The following is a 22885-nucleotide window of genomic DNA, read 5'->3' as shown; positions in this document are numbered from 1 at the left end:
CAGAATAAAAGGGAACATAGAATATTAGACATTGACATCCATAAGTTTTATGAGGTTAGTCATGGGTAGCATGGAAAAAATAAGGTAAAATGCACACTAAAGTGAGAAATAAAATCTGTGTGCCTGTGCCTGTGCATGTGTGTGTGTTTGCTGAAGTTTTTTTGGATGACTCACTGAGAAGACAGGTTAATGCATTCACTGAATTTTTCAGTTGTTTAAAGAATAATCTACTTTCGTGCCTTATGCCAGACTAAAAGGTCTTCCTAAACAGTCACACAGAAAAATAAAATACACCAAACTGTGTTGTCCTTGAACCTCTCTTCATACACTTGCTTAAAATTAATATACTTAAACAGAATAACCCACCTATCTGTGGCACCCAGTGGCTTAGAACTATACATAATACATATTAATAAACTAGGAGAATGTGGTTCCTGCCACACTCATTTTGTTTTCCTTCTCCTGACGGTGCTCTTGCTGTCAGAGACTTCTCCTCAGATAATGAAAGGCAACACAAGACACACACATTCATTCCTTCCTCCCTTCAATCCTCTGTCCTGTCATCTCTGAGCAACAGAACCTTCCATTAGTGTTCACTTTAACAAGCCAATTTCTTTGGGTTTATTAGTGACAACTTTTAAATTAGTGGGGATCCATGCCAGTTTTTCAAAGCAGGGTATCTACATGTTGCTCTCTCACAATTATGTTTTAATTAGCAAGGTCACTGCTAATTTTAAGAGAATGCAGCAGGGCCCTTTTCCTCTCCCTCCCTATTTTGGTAACATATGGTTGGTAATGGAAAGATAGATATGCTATAACAGGATGTGCCTAGACAATGTCAATAAGATCAACAAGGGAGTAAGCCAGAGCGCATTCTCTGAGTACCTCTACATAGATTTCCTTTCTCATTCTAATTCTGCCCTCTGTGTATGTCCTACTCCTCTGACTTATGTATACACATCAAGAAGACTTTGTTGAGTTCCCGCTGTGGCACAGTGAGTTAACCATCAGGCTTGTCTCTGTGCAGATGCTGGTTTGATCCCCGACCCAGGGCAGTGGATTAAGGATCCAGCATTGCTGGAGCTGTGGCGCACATAGGTCACAGCTCTGGCCAGGATTCGTCAATCCCTGGGTCCCTGGCCGAGGAGGCGGGAGGTGAAAAAGGAAAAAAAAAGACTTTGTAAAGCTGAGCTTTTTTATAATTTATGTTTTTGTTTTCATCCCATTTAAATAGGTTAGAGCTGTTCAGAAACACGAAATGAGTTTGGGCAAAAGTCACAGGGAGAAAAACCCAGTTTGTTTACGGAAAATAATCCATTTTCAACTGGGAACTCAAAGTGAGGGTGAGTCAAATCAAGGCTGTTTGCTGGAGCAGTGCTGGCTATTTACATCTTTTCTGCAGAGTAGAGGGTGGTTAGTGGGAATGCTGAGATTTGCTCTTGTTTTTTTCCTTCCAGTTACTCTGGACCACTTGACCGTCAATATCATTATACCACACATGCTATCATCGGTGAACTTTCCAAATCTCTGTCTACATGTCCATATCATGTGGAAAAGACTTGAATTAGATTCTCAGATTGGGCTATGGGGAGAGTATATATCATTATAACCCCCTTTCTGAAAGCTCGGCTCTAACTAGTAAGGGCAGGCCAGCTGCTCAAACAAATAAGAGCAAAAACATAAACATTCAAAAGACATTTATTTCTCTCTCCTATAACTAGTCCAGGCAGGTGTTCCCAATTTCATGCTTCTTTCATCCCATAAAGCTAACTTCATGTGTAACTCCTAATTATGAAAGATAAACTACATTAAGAAAAAACTTTTCCAGTCCAATATGATATATACTCTTCTTTGTAAGTCACAAAACTCTTTGTGATAAGATGTTTGAGGTTCATTGGTGTGTTATTGTGGTGTTTAAAAAAAAAACCAAAAAACTGAAGCCTTGGTTTGACTTGGAGACCATCACTGTGGGCTTCTGTGAAACAACAGTAGCAGATGGTATGGTCTGGAATCCAGTTCTTGGAAATGTGCCTTTTAGAACTGGAAGGGCCCACAGATCTTCTAGCCTTGGAGGAACAGACAATGACTAAGTGTTACTAAAAAAAAAAACAAGTTTGTGACTACAAGTTAAAGAGTCATTCTGGGAGTTCCCTATGTGGCTTAGCAATAACAAACCCAACTAGTATCCATGAGGAAGAGGGTTAGATCCTTGGCCTCGCTCAGTGGGTCAGGGATCCGGCGTTGCTGTGAGCTGTAGTGTAGGTTGCAGACGCTGTCAGATCCCATGTTGCTGTGGCTGCAGTGTAGGCCAGGAGCTGTAGCTTCAATCAACCCCGAGCCTGGGAATTTCCATATGCCATGGGTGCAGCCCTAAAAAGACCAAAAAAAAAAAAAAAAAAAAAAAAAGGAGTCATTCTGTCAGAGTGAATTTCCTACTTATTATTAATTTTTTTGTTTGTTTGTTTGTTTTTGTTTGTTTTTGTTTTTGTCTTTTTGCTATTTCTTGGGCCACTCCTGCGGCATATGGAGATTCCCAGGCTAGGGGTCCAATTGGAGCTGTAGCCACTGGCCTACGCCAGAGCCACAGCAACACGGGATCTGAGCCGCGTCTTCGACCTACACCACAGCTCACAGCAACACCGGATCGTTAACCCACTAAGCAAGGGCAGGGATTGAACCCGCAACCTCATGGTTCCTAGTCGGATTCGTTAACCACTGAGCCACGACGGGAACTCCTGGTTATTAATTTTTTAATTTTTATTTTATTTTATTTTTTCACTGCAGTGTGAGTATTGTTGCTTAAGTAATTTTTGAATATAAATGAATGTGTATGTCGGAATTTAGCCAGATGTGTGATATTCCTGTATCTTAGTGTTATGGAGGTGGCCAGCTCTTGAAAATATTTTGTCCACAAAGCTATCTCTTAATGAGGTCCCAGTCTTCTGGGATTTTCTGTGGCTTCTCTTGGCTGTGTAACTTGGAGGAAGTAGAAAGGTGATTATGTTTTGTCAGAAAAGAAAGCCAGCATAGAATTTCAGCTCAGTACTTAACAACTTCCAAGTTGACAGTGTCATTCAGCCTTCACTGCAAACTTTCTAATTAACTCAAGCTCCACTGAATTCTGACTTGTATTATTTGGAGCTTGTTTTTGGTTAATTATTTTGCTTTCCAGACCTATGTTGTTGAAATATCACATGCATATTTGTAAATAATGTTGGCAACTTTTCTTCTTTTAGTACTGCTAACATTCTTTGCCATGATAAGTAGCCACATCTTGCTATCTTTAGGTAAAGCTATCATTTTCTCCAAAGCAGGACTGGGTGTTATTGTAGAACCTACTAAAAAGTTTGGCAGGAAAAAGTGTGTGGAAGGCAGAAAGTGAAAATACTGTGTCTCCCACCGTGGGCTTTCACACTGCTCCCACAGAGCTACTGAACTCCTCCTGAAACTGATCGATTTTATCTGTGAAATAGGTGAAAAATGTATCCCAGCAAGATAAACCCTGAACTGTTCCTGAGTTAAAAAAGCAACAAGATATAAGTAGGGCTTTTATTTGAAGGAACAGAAACACATGAGATAGTATGCAGTGACAAAGCTGGATGCCAACCCAGGTTGAGTGCCAATGTCAGACATGTCGAGAAAGCACTTAAAATTGTCATCTATATAAAGAGTTTATGTTTACAAAACAGTCTGGCAAGGTGAATCTTTTTTCTCTGTAGCCCTATCAAGATCTCTGTGGTGGTGAATAATTAAAGACAAGTATTTATTGAACAACTGTTATGAGGAAATCAGTGTGTAAGATTCTACAGAGTTTAAAAAAATAAGCAAGATGCAAACCATAGCATCAAAGAATTATAAAATTAATTCAGGTAAACAAATAACAATATAACAAGTTATGATATGTCCTTAGACTCCATACAAGCATATGTTTTGGACATTGAAAAGGATTAATGAAAATATTTTAGACAGTTAAACATCAACTCTTAAAGGGCAAAGCTTATGTCTTATGTTCTTTATAAACACTGCATACTCAACACAGGTGACATATTTGTAAGTTTTAAAAATCATTGCGCTTGTATTCATTGGAAGTGCATTAGCAACTGTTAACGAGAAAATACTGGGAAATAAAATCATCTCATATAAACTGTTGGATTTGCCTCAGTGAAGAATGCCTCTAGCCATTTCTTTCCCAGATTTAAGTTACAGGGCAATTGTAGGTACATAAAGTATCTTTAAGATACTAAAAGAGTCACTTCTGACTAGGGATCTTGATAATTTCCTTTTGAAGATTATGGTGGAGTGAATTCCAGATGCAAATATGGAGTCAGAATTCTTGACTTAACATCATTAACCTTTGGAACAGTGATGTGCCCAAGACTGGGTAGGTCTTGAAGAAGTGGCAAGAGTTGGGTATTTGCATCCTAACATTAGCCTGATATCAGTTAGAGATCCTAGTGGATGAAAATCCTAAAATAATCTTCCCTGGGCTTCACAACCATGGATACTTTTACTTCTATTTTTTTAGTTATTCTAGTAGCTTCCCCATGTAACTTGTATTTTTAGTTCTTCTGAATGAAGCTCTAAGGTTCTATTTGAAATATATATCTAGTTGGGAGGAGTGGCACTGGGGCTGGGTTTATGAAATACCCAGTAAGGTGGGAGAGTCTTAGCTTTAAGGCTATAAGTTGTTTGAGTGCAAGGACTGAGCTTTATATTGTACTGACATTCCCAACAGCATGATTCAATAAATACTCATGTTGATTAAAAATGTCAAAGGTAGGGGCCCTTCTGCTTTAGGGATCAAGTCTAGGAATGACAACACTTTGCTCCAGTTTTTAATTTAACTTCTAATTATTTATTTTATTTTATTTTATTTTATTTTTTACTGTTTAAACAGCCAGTAGCTGTCAAGCCTTTGAAGGAATCACTGCATCAGACAAACTTTGGAATATATGTGTAAGTCTATTTTCCTCATATACTATGTCCTACCAAGCTAGTGAAAAAGGCAGATAGCACAATGGGATGATATGGCATTGAGTTCAAATTAGAATTCAAAATTAAAATATTAAAATATATGTGAAGTTGTATCAGGCTGTGCTTCTATCTTGCTAATAAATCACATTTTCTACTTGCTGCTCTGATTTTAAGAACTAGCAATTGGAAACTAGGAGCATAAAAGAATAGGCTTGGAGTGAATTTTAAGGAATAATCTAGTTCGTTTTTCTGCCATTGGCAGATTTTGGCTAAACACTTCCTTAGGGGGGGAGAATCTCTCCTATTTGGAAATACCTGCTGGGAAGGAAATTCTAGCATTCCCTATAATGCTATTATGATCCTTGGAAACAACTTGTTTCCTTCAAAAATAAATAGTTTTCTCAGTTATTCTGTTTCTGGCAATGCCATTTCAGGCATAATAAATCCAGTATAAGTGCCACTTTTTAAAAAAGGTTTTAGTAGAATATATTAGTTGGAGAGAAATATGTATTCAACAGTGAAGAAAAAAGTTTTTTCTTCCAGATCAAGGTTAATTCTAATAAGAAAATAGAAAGTCCATTACTAATGCCTTTGCATTAAAGCTCCCTTCCTCTCGAGTGATCCTGAGGGATGTTCTTGCATATCAATGTTGTACCAAAAGCTTTCATTATCTCTGTGGTTTTGTTTATTCAAATGTCTTCCCCACATGTGATTTTTCATATATAAACTAAATAGATGTAAATACATGTCTTTTAAGAAGCCTGCAAATCTTTCTTTAATGAAGGTGCCCTTCAGTGCACCGGGCCTATTTGGGGATCTTTCAAAGATGGGTTTACTTTCATTAATGTCTTTTTATTTTACTTTTAATCAAGGATGGCAAAGGATAGCAAAGTCAGATCAAATAGAAGCAAAATTTCTCCTTTTTGATATGATTCAACACTCTTCATTTTCATGGTGCTCCAGATAGCTGACCGTTCTCAACACAGCAGGATTTAGGCCAATATGGAGAAAGAGTGAGCACCACAAGATATTGGTGACCCCAAAAAACTGATAGAGTTAAGCAGAGAAAAGAATATTATTTGGTTAGTTGGTTATATAATTGACATCATTAACCACATAAGCATGACAATGTGCTACAATTGAAAAGCAAATAACTCACCCCTGTCAAAAAAATATAGCTTTCCCCCCCCAGCAATGAAATTAACTATCAATTCATATGCAATCCCAGATTAAAAAAAATGGTGGTGAACCAGATGCAGTGGTGCATGAGAATGGAAGTAATTGTTTGTGGTTTTCATGAGAAGATTGCCAGTTTGCAGCATTTAAATTACACACAAACTGCTTTTTTACATCTCTAATTGTAGCTCTGTTGTTTTCGGGGAGGGTTGAATTGACATTGACAAACATAGACTTAGAAAAAATACAAAGACATGAAAACAGCACTAAATTTACCCCCAAAATGATTCAGTGAATAATGCTGCAACATTCTGTTTATTCCTTGATATGCCAAAATTTCCTTTTTTCCCCTAAGGAGCAATGCTGACTTTGGTAAGTTAATGAGAAGTAGTAACTGCAGAGATGTTGAGTAAATCAAGCACATGACTTTTGTGAATTATTATATGCCTACTCTTTCATTTTATTTTTAGGAATTGCTTAAATTTAATGTAATCCTTTGCCTGTTCCTTTAACTCTTCGAATTCTTGATTTACCTTCAGTGTTCAATTCACCTACAGCAGCTTTTCTCCATTCAAATCTTGCTGTGATAACATTTTAGTGCTGGGGAAGAGTAAAAACAGGGTCCTATTGATATTCTGCTCATCACCTTTTGCTTTAATTCCTGATTTTTCTGTAAAATAAGGCCACTAACCTCTTGGGCCTAAAGAATGAAAAGCTAGCTTATCACAGAAACAAAATAATGAAACAAAGAGGTAATTTAGATTTTGATTTTGTGAACCCAATTGAGTGTGTGGTGTTAATTCTAGTGTACAAGCCACTGCACCAAAAAAAAAAAAAAAATTTTCTTTCAAATCTGCAATTCAGCATTGGTTTCTTTTGAAAAAGACTTTTGTTTCTTAAAGGGTCATACCAAGTTAAAAATACAGTTATGAAGATAAACAATAGCTTAGCAAGAGGGAATTCAAGGTACATATCCTGGGGGAAAGGGCCATGTTAAAAGCAGAAAACAAATGAAAAAAAAATTTAAACCATCTACATTTGGGCAATGCTACAAGGAAAACTCCCCACAATTTGCTTGGCACAGCCTTTTGAAAGTTCATGCAGTGAAAATAATTAGCAGAAGCCATTTTTGTGTGTACTTCCAGAAGAGCTGGGCTCCATGAACACTTTCAGAGGACTGCACTAGGGAAAGAGTTGTCCTTTACCTTTAAAACTTGAAGGAAAGCAAGGAGCCCTTTGTCCCATAACATTCACAAGCTCTGAAGGAAGCAGAGATGTGGGACACTGACACAGCAAGCTGACTTGATGCTTCTCTAATGACGTGCCCCTTGCTGGTTTTCTTTGATTTGTATCTTGATCCAGACAGGGGCTTAATTTGAGTAGGACCAAAGAGTGGAAATTGTAGGATGACAAGCTTTAGCTCAGTAACAGAGACCTTTCTTTATAGGCTGAACAGTTTAAAACTGGAAAGGGCTGCCTTGGGGAGTGTGAGCTCTCCACGGGTGCAGGTGCAGGAACAGGCGGGATGGCCAACTGTCAGGGAGATTTACGGGAAATTGAGTAGGAGGACAGACTAGATGACCTATAAAGTTCCTTTCCCTTCCAATACATACTCTATTTTGGCTTATTTTAAAATTCATTCTCAGCTTTTGCTTTCTTGGCTTTGGGTCAGCTACTATTCCTGGTTCTCTAGAAGCTGCAGGGTGGTGCTGCATTGTATGGCAGTAGAGGTGGGGGTACGGCATCAGCAACTTAGATTTTTCCTAAAAGTTTCATTCGCTTCGTCATGTGTGATGCCAGCAGAATGGCTTTTGGTATAAGGCACTTAAAGTAATTCACACCAATGTCCCTGTAAACCTAATTTTTCTTTTATTTTTTTTGGAAACATCTCTTTCTTGCCAGTCTCACATATGGCTCAGACTAAATCAGCAGGAACTGTAAATTACAGCACTAAAATTTAATTTGGAAATTATTCTACTAAGCAATTATTATGACCTCTATGGTTACCTGACAGCTCACTCTCTCCTCGACAGAGGATTTTTTTCAAAGACAATTTGTTTTTCAAACATGATGATAATTCTGCTAACCTCCGATTGAAAGGCAGGTGACCTCAATTTATTTTCCAGTAGATCTTCCAGTAGCCTTGTCTTTTGGTTATTATTTGGTTTCTATTTTTATGTGAATGATTGGGCTGAGTCACCTAAACTCTCTTGTCTTGGTTTCTTTGTGGCCACTGACAGAGGTGACAAGAGATTATTTTTAAACATTATGATCTGTGCTTTCCTCTTCCTCTCAGGACCTTTCCTCTATCCAAGCACGGATACCTACTTTGCCTCTGGGGAGAGATAGACTTGTTTCATGGGAATGGAAATAATAAGAAGTAATCATTCTGGTGTTGCTTTTTTTTTTTTTTTTTTTTTTTTTTTTTTTTCCCCCTCAACTTTCCTAACAAACTTTTGAGAATCAAAAGAGAAAGCCAGGAGTGTAGCAGGTTAAAGTGTTTATAACAATGGATTTGGAGAAATAAAAAGAACCATTCTAGCTTACTTTTCCCCTTACTGTGTGACCTAGAAGGATAGTTATATTCCTGGAGAGGAGAGGGAGATAATTGGGTATGAATTGAAGGGAAGTCTCTAGTGGAAGATGAGAAGATTTGGGTAGACTTTTTGGAAGACCAGCTTAGAAGCTTTTTATGAACCAACCTTGGAAGTCAAGCAATATCACTTCCACTAAATGCTGCTGATTAAGGCAGTTATAAAGATACACTCAGGTTCAAGAGGAGGGAACATAGATCCCACCACTTAATGGAGAAATATCATAGGAAATATGATATATATTATTACAGATTTCCATGAAAAATACCATTAGCTCCAATGGCTTAGTGCCTCCAGAGGACTCTAGATCCCTAGAAGACATGGTGTATTCCACCAGTGTGCAATTCTCAAAGACATCCAAGAGCTAAAAACTGTTCAATGTTTTATAATAAATTTCTTGGCTATTTTGGATAAAGTGATATTCTCCTGAAATAAAGAGAAACTTTCATCAAAATAGACTTTCACTTTCATAGACATGTAATTAATTTGTCTTGTAAAGTAATAGAGATATTACACATTGTGGTGATTTATGGCTACCAGTTTTATCTCAAGATGCTTTGTTATATTTTTCTACTTTTCTGATTTTTCTTATTTAAATTAAATACTTTTTTTGATATTTGGGATGGAAAGATATCTTCAAAGGGTCAAGCAAAATTGTTAGGCTATAAAGTGGGATTCATGTTTTATATATTTAATTTTAATGCCTATATGATGAAGAGGTAAATTATTAAAATGCAGTATATTGAATTTACCTCAAGGAAGAAAATGAACTATTCCTATCTTTTCTCTATTCTGTATCAGATGGGCTGCTTTAGGCTGTGACCGCTCATAATGATTTAACCAATGTGAATTATCTATTATCTTACTAACAAGAATTCAAGAAACAGAACTTCTCAGGGTTGTACTTGTCTGAGGGTCTCTTAGCTCTGCTTCCTCCATGTGTGTGCTGGCTTTATGTTCAGCCCAGTAGCAGTACAGCTGCAGCAGTTCTAGGCATCACTTCTAAGCATAACAATAAAAAGCACAAAGAGATGATCTTTTCTGATGTTTCCTTCTCAGAAATGAGAAGCTTTTCCAGAAGACAACCCAACCCCCCAACCCCCTATATCTCTTTGGCTAGAACTGGGTCACATGCCCACCTCAAACAACTACTGGCGAAAGAATAAGATCAGCTTGATGGGTTTCTACTGAAAAAGATTTGACATGCAGAGCTGGAATTGGGTCATGCTTCCTAAATCAAGAAATTTACGTCTAGGTCATATCCAGCCCTCCACCTGTTTCTGAAAATAAAGTTTTATTGGCTTACAGCTGTACACATTTGTTTACTTATTGTCTATGACTGCTTTCACACTACAACTGTTGAGTAGTTGCAACAGAGACCATGTTACCTGCAAAACAGAAAATGTTCATTCGCTATTGGTCCCTTTATAGAAAATATTTGCTAACTCTTAAACCACAGAACAAAATTGGGGTTTCAAAGAAAAAGAGAGGAGAGGGTATTGAATAGACATGTTTTACTAAATTTTCTGATCACTTTTCAAAAAAGTACCTTATAGTAATTTCCACAAATCTCGTAGACATTATTATATGTACATTGTGACATTTTATGCTATTACTCTATGTCAGTGATCCTATTAGGTTATTGAGGTTACTATACAGCTGTATATAATTTAAAGGTTTTTCTAACCTCTGAATTTTAGAATATAATCTACTGTATTGGGTAAATATTATACCTTTTCCCTTGTATAGAGTAGCCATGAAGCCATACTGACCTCTCGCCTTAACAGAAACCAAATAACAATTTCTACTCTATACTCTACTTGGCCAAAGTTTACAGACTGAATTAACTAGAATGAAACTTCATGAAAGACCTAGCATGTTTAAATATTAATGTGGGTTTTTGTTTCAGATGTTATTGTTAGAGAAAGTTTAGGTTTACAGTAAAATAGGAAGAAAATAATTGAGAGGAAGATAACACAGATTTCCCATTTTCTCCCTGCTCCCACAGCAGCATAGCCCTCCCTCCATTATCAACATCACTCTTCAGAATGATACACTTTATAATGACACATCATAATCGTCAAAGTCCGTAGTTTACCTAAGGATTCACTTTTGGTGTTGTATATTCAGTGGGTTTGGACAAATGTGTAATGATGTATAGCCATAATTATAGTATCATAAAGAGTATTTTCACTGCCCTAAAAACCCTCTGTGCCCTGGGTATTCAGCTCCCACATCTCCTGACCCTGATAACCACTGATCTTTTTATGGTCTTCATCATTTTCCCCTTTTCAGAAAGTCATAGGAAAGAAGTCATACAGCGTGTAGCTCTCTCATGGTGGCTTCTTTCATTAGTGATATGCACTAAAGTCTCCACATTTTTTTGTGGCTTGCTAACTCGTTTCTTCTTAAGACTTAATTCCATTGTCTAGATGTTTATTTATCCATTCACTTACTAATTTCAAGTTTTGGTGATTATGAGTAAAATTGCTATAAACATCTATATGTGAGTTTTTGCATGGACATAAGCTTTCAATGATTTAGGTAATACCAAGGAGTTGGGATTGTTGGCTCATGTGGTTAAGAGTATGTCTAGTTTTGCAAGAAACTACTACACTCTCTTCCAAAGTGGTGTACATTTTGAATTCCCATCAGTACTGAATGAGAGTTCCTGTTACTCCACATCCTCATTAGTGTTTCATGTTGTTGGTGTTCCAGATTTTGGTCATCGTAATAGGTATATAGTGGCAACTCATTGTCCTAATTTGCATTTCCTAAATGACATACAATGTGAACTATTTTCTCATGGGCTTATATGCCACCTGCATATTTTTTTTTTCCTTTGGCTAGAGATGTACTGAGATCTTTGGCCCATTTTTATTTTTATTTCTTATTTATTTTTATTTTTTTAAATTTTCCTAATACATTATTTTTTTCTACTATACAGCATAGTGACCTAGTTACACATACATGTATACATTCTTTTTTCTCCCATTATCACGTTCCATCATAAGTGACTAGACATAGCTCCCAGTGCTACACACAGCAGGATCTCATTGCTAGTCCATTCCAAAGGCAATAGTCTGCATCTATTAACCCCAAGCTCGCAATCCATCCCGCTCCCTCCCCCTCTCCCTTGGCAACCACAAGTCTGTTCTCCAAGTCCATGATTTTCTTTTCTGTGGAAAGGTTCATTTGTGCTGTGTATTAGATACCAGATATGTGATATCACATGGTATTTTTTTAAATTTGTTTTCTCATTATTGAGTTTTAAGAATCCTCTGAGGTTAATAGATACAAACTATTGCCTTTGGAATGGATTAGCAATGAGATCCTGCTATATAGTGCTGATAACTATATCTAGTCACATATGATGGAGGATAATGTGAGAAAAAAAATGTATAAATCTATGTGTGACTGGGTTACCTTGCTGTACAGTAGAAAATTGACAGAACACTGTGTGGAAAAAATAAAAATCATTAAAAAAGGAATCATTTGTATATTTTGGATAGCAGTCCTTCATCAGATGTGTCTTTTGCAAATATTTTCTCTTGATCTGTAGGTTTTTTTCTAATTGTCTTGATGTTATCTATCACAGAACAATGGTTTTTAATTTTAATGAAGCCCAGCTTATCAATTATTTCTGTCATGGATCAGGTCTATGTATCTAAAATAGTATTACCAAGGTTATCTAGGTTTTCTCCTATGTTATCTTCTAGTTTTGTAATTTTGTGCTATGATTCATTTTGATTTAATTTTTGAGAGGGGTGTAAGATTTTTATTTAGATTCTTTTTTCTTTCTTTCTTTCTTTCTTTTTTTTTTTTTTTTGCATATATATGCCCAGTTGTTCCATTACCATTTATTGAAGAGACTGTGTTTGCTTCATTGTATTGCCTTAAATGCTTTGTCAAACATTAGTTGACTATATTTATATGGATTTATTTCTGGGCACTTTATTTTGTACCATTGTTCTATTTGTCTGTTCTTTCATCAGTACCGTGCTATCTAGATTACTGTAGCTTTATAGTTAAGTCTTGAAGTTGGGTAGCATTGTCCTCCAACTTTGTTCTTCTTCAGTACTGTGTTGGCTCTTCTGGTTCTTTTGCTTCTCTATGTAAACTTTAGAATCACTTTGTCAGTATTCATAAAATGCCTTTCTAAGATTTGAACTGGTATTGCTTTTGATCTATATATCAAGTTGGGTAGAACTTGACAGTATTGGGTATTCTAATCCATAGGCATGAAATAACTCTCCATTTTTTAAGTTATTCTTTGGTTTCATTTATCAGAGTTTTGTAGTTTTCCTCATATAGAACTTGTATATATTTTTTTGAGATTTATACCTAGGAATTTTACTTTTGGGGGTGGTAATGTAAGTTATATTGTGTTTTTGTTTGTTTGTTTGTTTGCTGTTTTTTTTGTTTGTTTGTTTGTTTTTTGTCCTTTTAGGGCCACACCTGCGGCATGTGGAAGTTCCCAGGCTAAGGGTCTAATCGGAGCTGTGGCTGCGGGCCTACACCAGAGCCACAGCAATGCCAGATCCGAGCCGAGTCTGCGACCTACACCACAGCTCACAGCAACGCTGGATCCTTAACCCACTGAACGAGGCCAGGGACTGAACCCACAACCTCATGGTTCCTAGTCAGATTTGTTAACTACTGTGCCACAATGGGAATTCCCTATATTGTGTTTTTAATTTCAAATTCCACTTGTTCATTGCTAGTATATAGGGAAATAATTAACTTTTGTATATTAATTTCATCTTACAACCTTGCTATAATTGCTTGTTAGTTCCAGGAGTTTTTAATCTGTTCTTTCAGATTTTCTACATAGATGAACGTGTCATCTGCAAACAGAGAAAGTTTTATGTCTTCCTTCCCAATCTGTAAATCTTTTATTTTCTTTTCTTGTTTTATTGCATTAACAAGGATTTCTAGTATGATGTTGAAAAGGAGTTTTAAGAGGGCACATACTTGTGTTGAAACTGATCTTACTGGTAAATCCTGTTTTTGTTATTGTTCTGCCTTTTCTGGGGCCTCTTCCATGGCATATGGGCATATGGAGGTTCCCAGGCTAGGGGTCTAATCGGAGCTGTTGCTGCTGGCCTGCGCCAGAGCCACAGCAATGCAGGATCCGAGCCGTGGCTGTGACCTACACCACAGCTCACAGCAATGCCATATCTTTAACCCACTTAGCAAGGCCAGGGGACGAACCCACAACCACATGGTTCCTAGTTAGATTTGTTAACCACTGAGCCACGGTGGGAACTCCAACTGGTAAATCTTTTAGTTTCTTATAATTAAGTATGATGCTAGTTGTAGGTTTTTGGTAGACCATCTTTATCAAGCAAAGAAAGTTACCCTCTATTTCTAGTTTACAGAGAGTTTTTACTATAAATGGATATTGAATTTTGTCAAATGCTTTTTTGACGTCTGTTAATATGATCATATGATTTTTCTTTTTTAGTTTATCATCACATCATGATGGATTACACTAATTGATTTTTGAGTGTTGAACCAGCCTTGCATACCTGGGATAAGTCCCACTTGGTTGTGGTATATAATTTTTGGATTCAATTAGTTAATTTTTTTTTTTTGTCTTTTAAGGGCTGCACCCATGGCATATGGAGGTTCCCAGGCTAGGGGTCAAATTGGAACTTTAGCCACTGGCCTACACCATAGCCATAGCAACACCAGATCTGAGCCACATCTGCTACATGGCAGCTCACAGCAATGCTGGATCCTTAACCCAGTGATCGAGGCAGGGATCAAACCCACATTGTCACAGATACTAGTTGGTTTCATTACCACTAAGCCACAATGGGAACTCCACAATTTGTTAATATTTTGTTGAGGAGTTTGCATACATGTTCATGAGAGATACTAGTTTTTAGTTTTCTTTTCTTATAATGTCTTTGGTTTTGGTATTAGGGTAACTCTGGCTTCATAGAATGAGCTAGGCAGGATTCTCTCTGCTTATTTTCTCTTAGAAAGATTGTAGAGGACATTATCTTGTGGTGCTGGGGGATAAGGATCCAGTGTTGCCATTGACTGTGGCACATTTGCAAGTGTGGTGCCAGGTTTGATCCCTGACCCAGGAACTTCTACATGCCAAGGACATACGCTCTTGTCTCCCCCAAAAAAATACTGTAGAGAACTTGTATAATTTTTTCCTTAAATATTTGGTAGAATTCACCAGTGAACACATCTTGGCCTGGTACTTTCTGTCTTAGAAGGTTATTATAGATTTAATTTCATATATATATATATATATATATATATATATAGTTCTATTCAGATTGTTTATTTCTTTTTATGTGAGTTTTGGCAGATTCTTTCTTTGAGAGAATTGATCTATTTCATCCAACTTGTCAAATTTGTGGCCATAGAGTTCTTCATAGTATTCCTTTATTATTTATTAAGTAATGGACATTATTTTAATGTCCATGGAGTGTCTCTTTCATTTCTGGTATTGACAATTTAGCCTCTTTCTCTTTTTTCTTAGTTAGCTTGGCTTATCAATTGTATTGATATTTTTAAAGAATCTTTTAGTTTATTTGCCTTTCTTCATTGATTTACTGTTTTCTGTCTCATTGAGTTTTGTTCTAATTTGTGTTATTTCTTTTCTTCTGCTAATTTTGGACTTAATTTGGTGATTTTTAGTTTCCTGAGGTGGAAACTTTATTGTGAATTTTAGATATTCTTCTTTTCTAATACATGCATTCAAGCAATAAAATTTCCTCTAAGCACTGTTTTTGCTGCATCTTACAAATTTTGATAAGTTCTGTCTTCATCTAATTCAATATATTTTTAATGTCCCTTGAGATTTCTTTCTTGACCCATGTTATTTAAAAATATATTGTTTAATCTTGATGATTTTTGGATTTTCCACTTATCTTTCTATTATTGATGTCTAGTTTAATTCCTCTGTGGTCTAAGAGCACATGTTTTCTGTTCTTTTAAATGTGTTAAGGTACATTTTGTGGCCCAGAATGTATTAATGTGGTTTTCGTTTTGTACTCACAGGTCAATCTCAATCTAAGCAGAGACCAATGCAGTTGGGTCATGACCATTTCCTGAGAATGCATGGATGCCTGAGGGCTCTTAGGGTCCGTTGTTGGAGTATATGAGTGGAGGGGCATTGATTTAGGCTTGTGTTCCAATTTTGACTTTTTATACTATAAAATGTGACACTTCCTTCTACTCAGGAGTAACTAATTATTACCAATCTAGAAATCTACTTCCTAGATAACATTGCCTGGAGAATACTGGTCTAAAAGTCTAATTAAAAAATAATATTTGCTTAGAGATATGAAGACTAGTTGTATATTCCCTAGGAATCTAGATTATTTAAAACTTGCATCCTTTTTCAGACTTGAGTATGAATATCTGAGAATATATGCTTCGGTCACATTATTTTGACTTTTCTTAGAGTTGTTACTAAATAATTCTTTGGCATTATGCCCTCATTTGTTACTGAGAAATGTAAAAAATAGTTATTTGTAAATCCCTGTTGCACAGATTTTAGAGATGTTATTGAAAATTGTGTCAGTTCTATCTCTCTGATAGCTGCATGGATTTTAGCATCTCTCCTCAGTACCTGGAGTATTTTTAAACTTATAGTTGATTAGAATTTTTATAGTATTATATTTTCATATATAGTTACATATAGACTTGAAGAAAAACAGCGACCAAGAGAGAATCTGTGGTTGAAACAGGGGTAGCAGCATCTGAATATACCCACTCTATGTGATCTTGGATGCCTGAAACAGATTTGGGGGAAAGCTCAGGTTCTGCTGAGCTAGACTAGAATCTAGCCACAAACCTATTGCATTCATACCTAGCTTCGCCCAGGAAGCTTGGAGTTAAATTTGTGGTCTAGCTTTATATTGTCTAACTTACATTGCTTGACCTAATGATTCTACCTTGGCTGTACCTCTCCTCTGAATTTTATAGTTTTAACAATAGTAAAAAAGTATCTTTTTTTAATAAGAAAAAAATCTCTAGAAAATGCTTAAAATCCTTTTTTAAGAAAGGGTAAGGTATATTGTGATAATTACATATATTTCTAGGTTTATGACCAAGAATTTCACCAAGGATTGGCAATAAGCTCATTATACAGTTGTTTTATGCAGCGTAATAAGCCTTCTGTCTGGTTCTTTTTGTAAGTTTCTATACCACAGATAAACACACAGATTAGCACCTACATTTTAAAAGTGCTTGTTGGTCTTCCTGTCACCTGAAAGCCCAGCTGATAAAAGGTGAGAATTGTAGGTGGAGACTTCACCTTATAAACGTTGTTTCTACCTCTTGGATGGAATTTTCCCTGTTGAGATTCAAAAACTGTATTCATTCTAGCTTCCTTCATTCTCATGAAGCTAGCTGAAATCCTGGCTGGTGATATGCTTCATTCTTTCCTTTACTAGCTTTTATCACAAAGAGTGACAGACCTTTCAAGGGACTTTCTCACACCCTCTCTGGGATTTTGCTCCTGTTCTCATAAAGACTTTTGTGAAACATTTGGAATCTGTACCGTGAAAACCACCAGGTACACAGTCTTTGACACTCTTCTATGTGGCATTTCTATAATGCTTACATCGGTAAAAACCCAGGTCTCCTTGGAATCAATTGGAAATATGAGATATTTTTGAAAAAAAAATTTTTTTTAAAAAAGCAATATGCAGATACCTCAGCAAATCCAGCTGTCTCTGATACAGGCAGTAGGGAAGGTTCAGAAAGGTGTCTCTGTAATAGTTGGTATGGGAAATAAAATGGGGGGGGGGGGCAGATGCAACCTCACTGGCATCCTTTCTCCTGTCAGACACCCTCCTTTACCTTTACATTCAGGTATTCCAATTACCTCCTCTTCTGCTTTTAGTTAAGGTGGCTTACACATTTCTGGGTGTGTAACAGTAACAGTGGAAATAGGTTCCTTCATTCCTATATTTGATATTCTCTCTAATTGAATGACTGTATTCAAAGAGTGACAGTTAATAGATAGATTGAACCTGGGCAGATAGATAATATGAAGGATAATAGAATCCAGATCACTTTCAATTCAACACACTCCCAGAATAGCTACACTATCTGAATAAAAAATAGTTCTAGGATTAGCTGCTTTAATAAGGACAGTGATAAACCAAAAATGTCTAAAGAATAGAATTCAGGGTGGGGAAATATTATAGAAAAAAATACCGTATGAGAAAAAGGTGAAGAAACTAACGTTTTTACTGAAAGAAGGGGAAAAGCGCATGTGTATATGTGGTGTGTGTGTTTGAGTATGTTACTATGTATTGATATGCAGGGGTAATGGAGAGAGAATTTTGAGCCCTCTAATATAGAATAAGTAGAAAAGATACAATTAGATGGAAACTCTGTGGCTTCAGAGGCCAATGTATGTGTGTGTGTGTGTGTGTTCATATACATATATATATATATACATACACCTATATATGTTTCTTTCTTTAGCAGTTAGTTGTAAGAAATGGTAAGCTCTCACTCAGAAATGCTGGATTTTCTGTCACTTAATTTATAGTCACTGATTATTTTTCCAATTATTGTTAGACCCTTCTTTGAGGTGCTATGAAAGGCTTCATACATTAAGCTTGGTTAAGAAACCTCGCATTAAAAGAACCTCCAACTCCAAGCTATCATAATTCTCTAAAGTAGAATTAACTTAGATCAGATTTACATTTTTTTTCCTGATTTTACCTGGCAAGAGTTGTGCAGGTTCTAAAATAGACATAACTGTGATACTTTGCCTAGTGTGTTTTTAGATATTGTTGCAGAATTTTGAGTATTCTTTGACTTCTGGGTGATCAGAGAGGTTTCAGACAGTTTGAAGCTTCTTTCTTTAATCAAAGAAGAACTAAACATTACAACTTATGGCGCCTTTTTCAAAATGACAGGTTTTAGTATTTTTCCTGAGCCTGATTCTTGAACTAGCCAACTTTTTCTCATCATGGGCTTCACAGAAGCGTCCTTGGTTCTGTAGAGAATTAACCATTCCCCTAATCATCTAAGTTACTTCCACCAGAATGGTACAGGGGATGGAGAACAAGATCCAATACATTCTAGATGTAACTATTATTATCAATTTATCATAAAGATTAGGAATTTCTCTCTCTTGTATTTGATCAAACTACACTTTGCTGCCACGTTGCTTACTTCTTAAGGAATACATACTTAAATGCAAATTCAAGGCAAGTGTACACTATTTAGGATATCCAAGCCCATGTATAAGTCTAGTTCCAAGATTGCCCACTCAAAACAATATAATTCAAGAAGGGTTTAATAAATATACTTTTTGTAAAAGTGTCGGAAAGGCACAAGGAAAATACAAGAGGTAGCGTGCTATGCAGGGAGTAGCATAGTGGACATCTGACAGCCCCTAGATCTGAAGGGAAGAGGAAAGAGGCAGTTACTACCATCTGAAAGGAAGGAGCCATGTAGAGAGAACTGTCTTTAAAGAAGTTTGACCTTAGGTTAAAGCTGAGAGTTCAAATGAGCAAGGCCTCATGTGCCCACAGTGCAGAAAGCCAAACTCTGACAGTGGATGTTTGCAGCAAAGTAAGAGTTTATTTACATGGAGCCAAGAAAAGAAATGAAGATAAGTCTCAGATCCATGCCATCTTTGAGTTAGGAATGTTTTAAAGCGGAAGAATAAAGAAAACTTGTATTAATTACTATCTTGTGACATTTTGGTAACATTTCTTCATCATAGTTTTGGAAGTCAGGGTTTCTTTGGTTTATGATTCTCTGGCCAGGTGCTCCATTGCTTGGGGAGTCTGTGAACTCATCTTGCCCTGGAAAAACACCCTGAGATTGTACCTTAGTGAAGATATCTACAGTAGCAATTTTTGTACATTAAGATAGACAATAACAATCTTTATCATCTGACTCTGGTTGTGTTTGGTTAGCACAAGATTGACATCAAAGGGGACAGGAAAGGTATTGAGATCAGAGGAGACAAGCAAGTGAATAAAGTTTTTGCATAGACATATAAATTTGGTAAGGAAACTTGGTGTTAGCAAGGCCACTTTCAAGAGCCAGTCTGAGGCACCCCAGCAGCAAACCAGGAGAACAAATACCCAACTCAGTGATCTGATCTCTACCTACTGCAGGACCCTGATTTTATATATTATAGCCTCTGAAGCCACAGTAGAGTTTGCATATAATGTTCTACTTCTTCCATGTGATACCTCTCAGCATTCTCCTTTTTGATAGAGTCTGTATGGTCACACTCCTGGAACTGAGGATACCCTGGTAAAAGGTAGCCTATGAATCCAAAGGGGTAAATGACACATTTCTGGCACCCAACTTTTGCCTTCTCTGGAAGGGTGAGTGGATCCTTGGGGGCACCTTGATTACCTTTTATTCTTCTCCCTGAATGTCTAGAGAAGACCATTTTGAATGCATTTCTCTTGAACCTTTTGTTTTAAATGCCTTTGGAGATATTATCACATAAATAATATAAAGGGAAAGAACTGAGAGGAATAAGATAACTTTGTTCCTTACCCTTCTCTCACCAAAAGGTCTACTACCCAGCATAATGGCCTGGGTGGCACCTTTTATTTCCTTGTGTTGTGACAGCTCCAGTTTCCTAGAGAAGAAGGTTATCTTCAGTTTTTTCCTTGACTTTGGATTGAAAACTGTCAGGAGCAGAATCCACAGTTGTCCTGAAATTCTCAGGGAAACTTCCTATTCTGAAATTGTGCTAAGAAAATTGACCTGAAAGCAGAGCTAGAGCAAGAACATATGTCAGCTTCTACTGCCTTTAATGTTATATTGTCCCATGTGGAGGATTAGTCTCTTTTCTTTCTATTCGCATCAGGGAATAAGCCAGGTGTTGGCTAACATTATTACCTCTGTTTGATATCACAAAATAGTGCTACATTGACATTTGCTTCTTTCTGTCATATTATTGAGTGGGAAATCAGAATATTCAACTTAGCAAACCCAGGGCAAGAATTTGCTCTGTAATGTCACATAAAATGCTATACCAAAAGTCATATCAGGATTTTGAGAATAGAAGTTTGTAGTGAATAGAGAAACCAGTTAGTAGGTGGGAAAGGTATCTGGTAAAGCTTATTACAGGTGGCATAGAACATGTCAGCACCACTCTCTTTTCTTGGTAGAATTAGATGAAGTAATAATAACTTTTGTGCATTAAAGTGTATATTATGCTTTACAAAATCAAAATTAAAATCAAAAGTTGAGAAATAATGAAGCCTGCAACATGATACAGGAAAAAAAAAATCACACTTATTTTGTATTTTTAAAAGGATGTAAATAGGTCTCTGGCAAATGATTTTTCTACTTTTTAACAGATCTGGTATTGGCAAACCTTTTTATAAAGGACCAGATAATAAACATTTTACACTTTGCAGGCCAGGTGGTCTCTGTCACAGCTATTCAACTCTGTCATTGTAGCTCAAAAGCCACCGTACACACTACATAAACAAGTGGGCATGGTTGTGTCCCAATTAAACTTTATTTACAAACACAGGCAAGGGCAGGACCTGGGCTGTAAGCTATAATTTGTGGACTCTTGACCTAGGTTTAAACATTTTTTGTTTGCTATTTCTAAAATTTTATATACTAAAGGCTTTGCTAAAATTGGATAAAACTATATATTTTATTAAACTAGAGGTATGAGGCTTTTCCCAAGAATTCAGAATGTTAGAAGATCATCATAGCCTTAGCAGTAAGGACATTTCAGTAGGTACTATTATGTTTTAAAGATACTCTGGAACATCAGATGATTTTGTGATTTTAAAATGAAACATTGTGGAGTTCCTGTTGTGGCTCAGTGGTTAACGAATCTGACTAGGAACCATGAGGTTGTGGGTTCGATCCCTGGCCTTGCTCAGTGGGTTAAGGATCCGGCATTGCCATGAGCTGTGGTGTAGTTTGCAGACGCGGCTCGGATCCCGTGTTGCTGTGGCTCTGGCGTAGGCTGGCAGCTACAGCTGCGATTAGACCCCTAGCCTGGGAACCTCCATATGCCACGGGAGCAGCCCCAGAAAAGGCAAAAAGACCAAAAAAAGAGAAATAAATAAAAACAAAATAAAATGAAATGTTTTTTCTTATGCACAATTATTATAATAAAGACGGCAGTAAAAAAAACAGTTGGAAGTGACAGATATATTTATGATATGGATTGCAGTGATGGTTTCACAGTTGTATACTTACCTCCACACTCACCAAGTTGTAAATGTTAAATATATACTGCCTTTTTTATGTCAAGAATATTGCAATGAACTAGTTTTAAAAAGACACGAGAAATTGTTTCAGAAAAGAAAAACCAACCAAACAGACAAAACATCCAAATATACTTTTGGTAAATAATCTATCAATGTGATCTAGCAATTGAACACATAAAGATGTGCATTTCATCTTATTTGAAATGGATCCATCAAAGGACCAAGAAGTTGTAACTAAATATTAATAGGTGAATTTTTTTTTCTGTAATTTGAGTAGAATAAATTTAGTCAATCATGGGTTGAAAACAAGATGCAATTTTTTTTTTGGCCGCAACTGCCATGGCATGAGGAAGTTCTTAGGCCAGGGATTGTACCCATGCCTCAGCACTGACAGTGCCAGATCCTTAACTCACTGTGTGCTACCGAGATATCCCACAAGACGCGATTTTTCTTGTCATTGGATCTCTCTCTCTCTCCCCCACCCCTGCTTTTGACAATGCCCTCAGTCAAAGACCATGAGTAACACAACTACAGTGGAACAAGTCAGGTTTTTTATCATTGCAGCTAGAGACAACACATATATGGGGACTGATCAAATCTAGTGTTCCCCTTGGCTTGACTAAACTTTAGATAGGCTTCTTCCCAACCTCCCTTCCTTAGAGCATTTACTTTAGAAAACATGCTGTTATAAATTCTCTACCCTTTCAGATGTAAATCTTCTTCCAGGTTGTTAGCACTTTTATAACCAGATAGTCTTTCTCAAGGGCCTGTGAGCCATCCCTTTGAAATGGAATTAGCAGGGAAGATAGAGTCCCTATCTCAGAGTCTCTGTGGAAGCTTTACCATGAGAAGCACTAATTAGGAAACACAGATGATCTAATCATGTTGACCAACCTCCAACTAATGTCCTCCAGTGCTATTCCCCTAGCTCACCTT

General features: G+C 36.7%; 1 protein-coding gene across 9 annotated transcripts in view; it reads left to right on the top strand.

The window, feature by feature from the left end:
• Positions 1 to 22885, top strand: part of C8H4orf33 (chromosome 8 C4orf33 homolog) — a 583530-nt gene that overhangs the window by 287789 nt on the left and 272856 nt on the right. For 7 of the 9 annotated variants that reach the window (XR_014813045.1, XR_014813046.1, XR_014813048.1 and 4 more), the window contains one exon: positions 4898 to 7172. The exons of 1 other annotated variant lie outside the window; for it this stretch is intronic. The gene's annotated coding sequence lies outside the window, so the exon portion shown is untranslated. Of the gene's footprint in view, positions 1 to 4897; positions 7173 to 22885 lie in introns of those variants that run through there. One more of the 9 variants, XR_014813047.1, reaches the window with a different exon arrangement.

The sequence above is a fragment of the Sus scrofa genome, chromosome 8 (assembly GCF_054392235.1).
Source record: "Sus scrofa isolate SSC_HxYL_T2T_F1_AM1 chromosome 8, Sscrofa_HxYL_maternal_Yorkshire_Landrace_v2.0, whole genome shotgun sequence".
Classification (NCBI taxonomy): Eukaryota; Metazoa; Chordata; class Mammalia; order Artiodactyla; family Suidae; genus Sus; species Sus scrofa.
The sequence above is the reverse complement of the archived record's forward strand: the minus strand, read 5'-3'. Positions and strand labels throughout refer to the sequence as shown.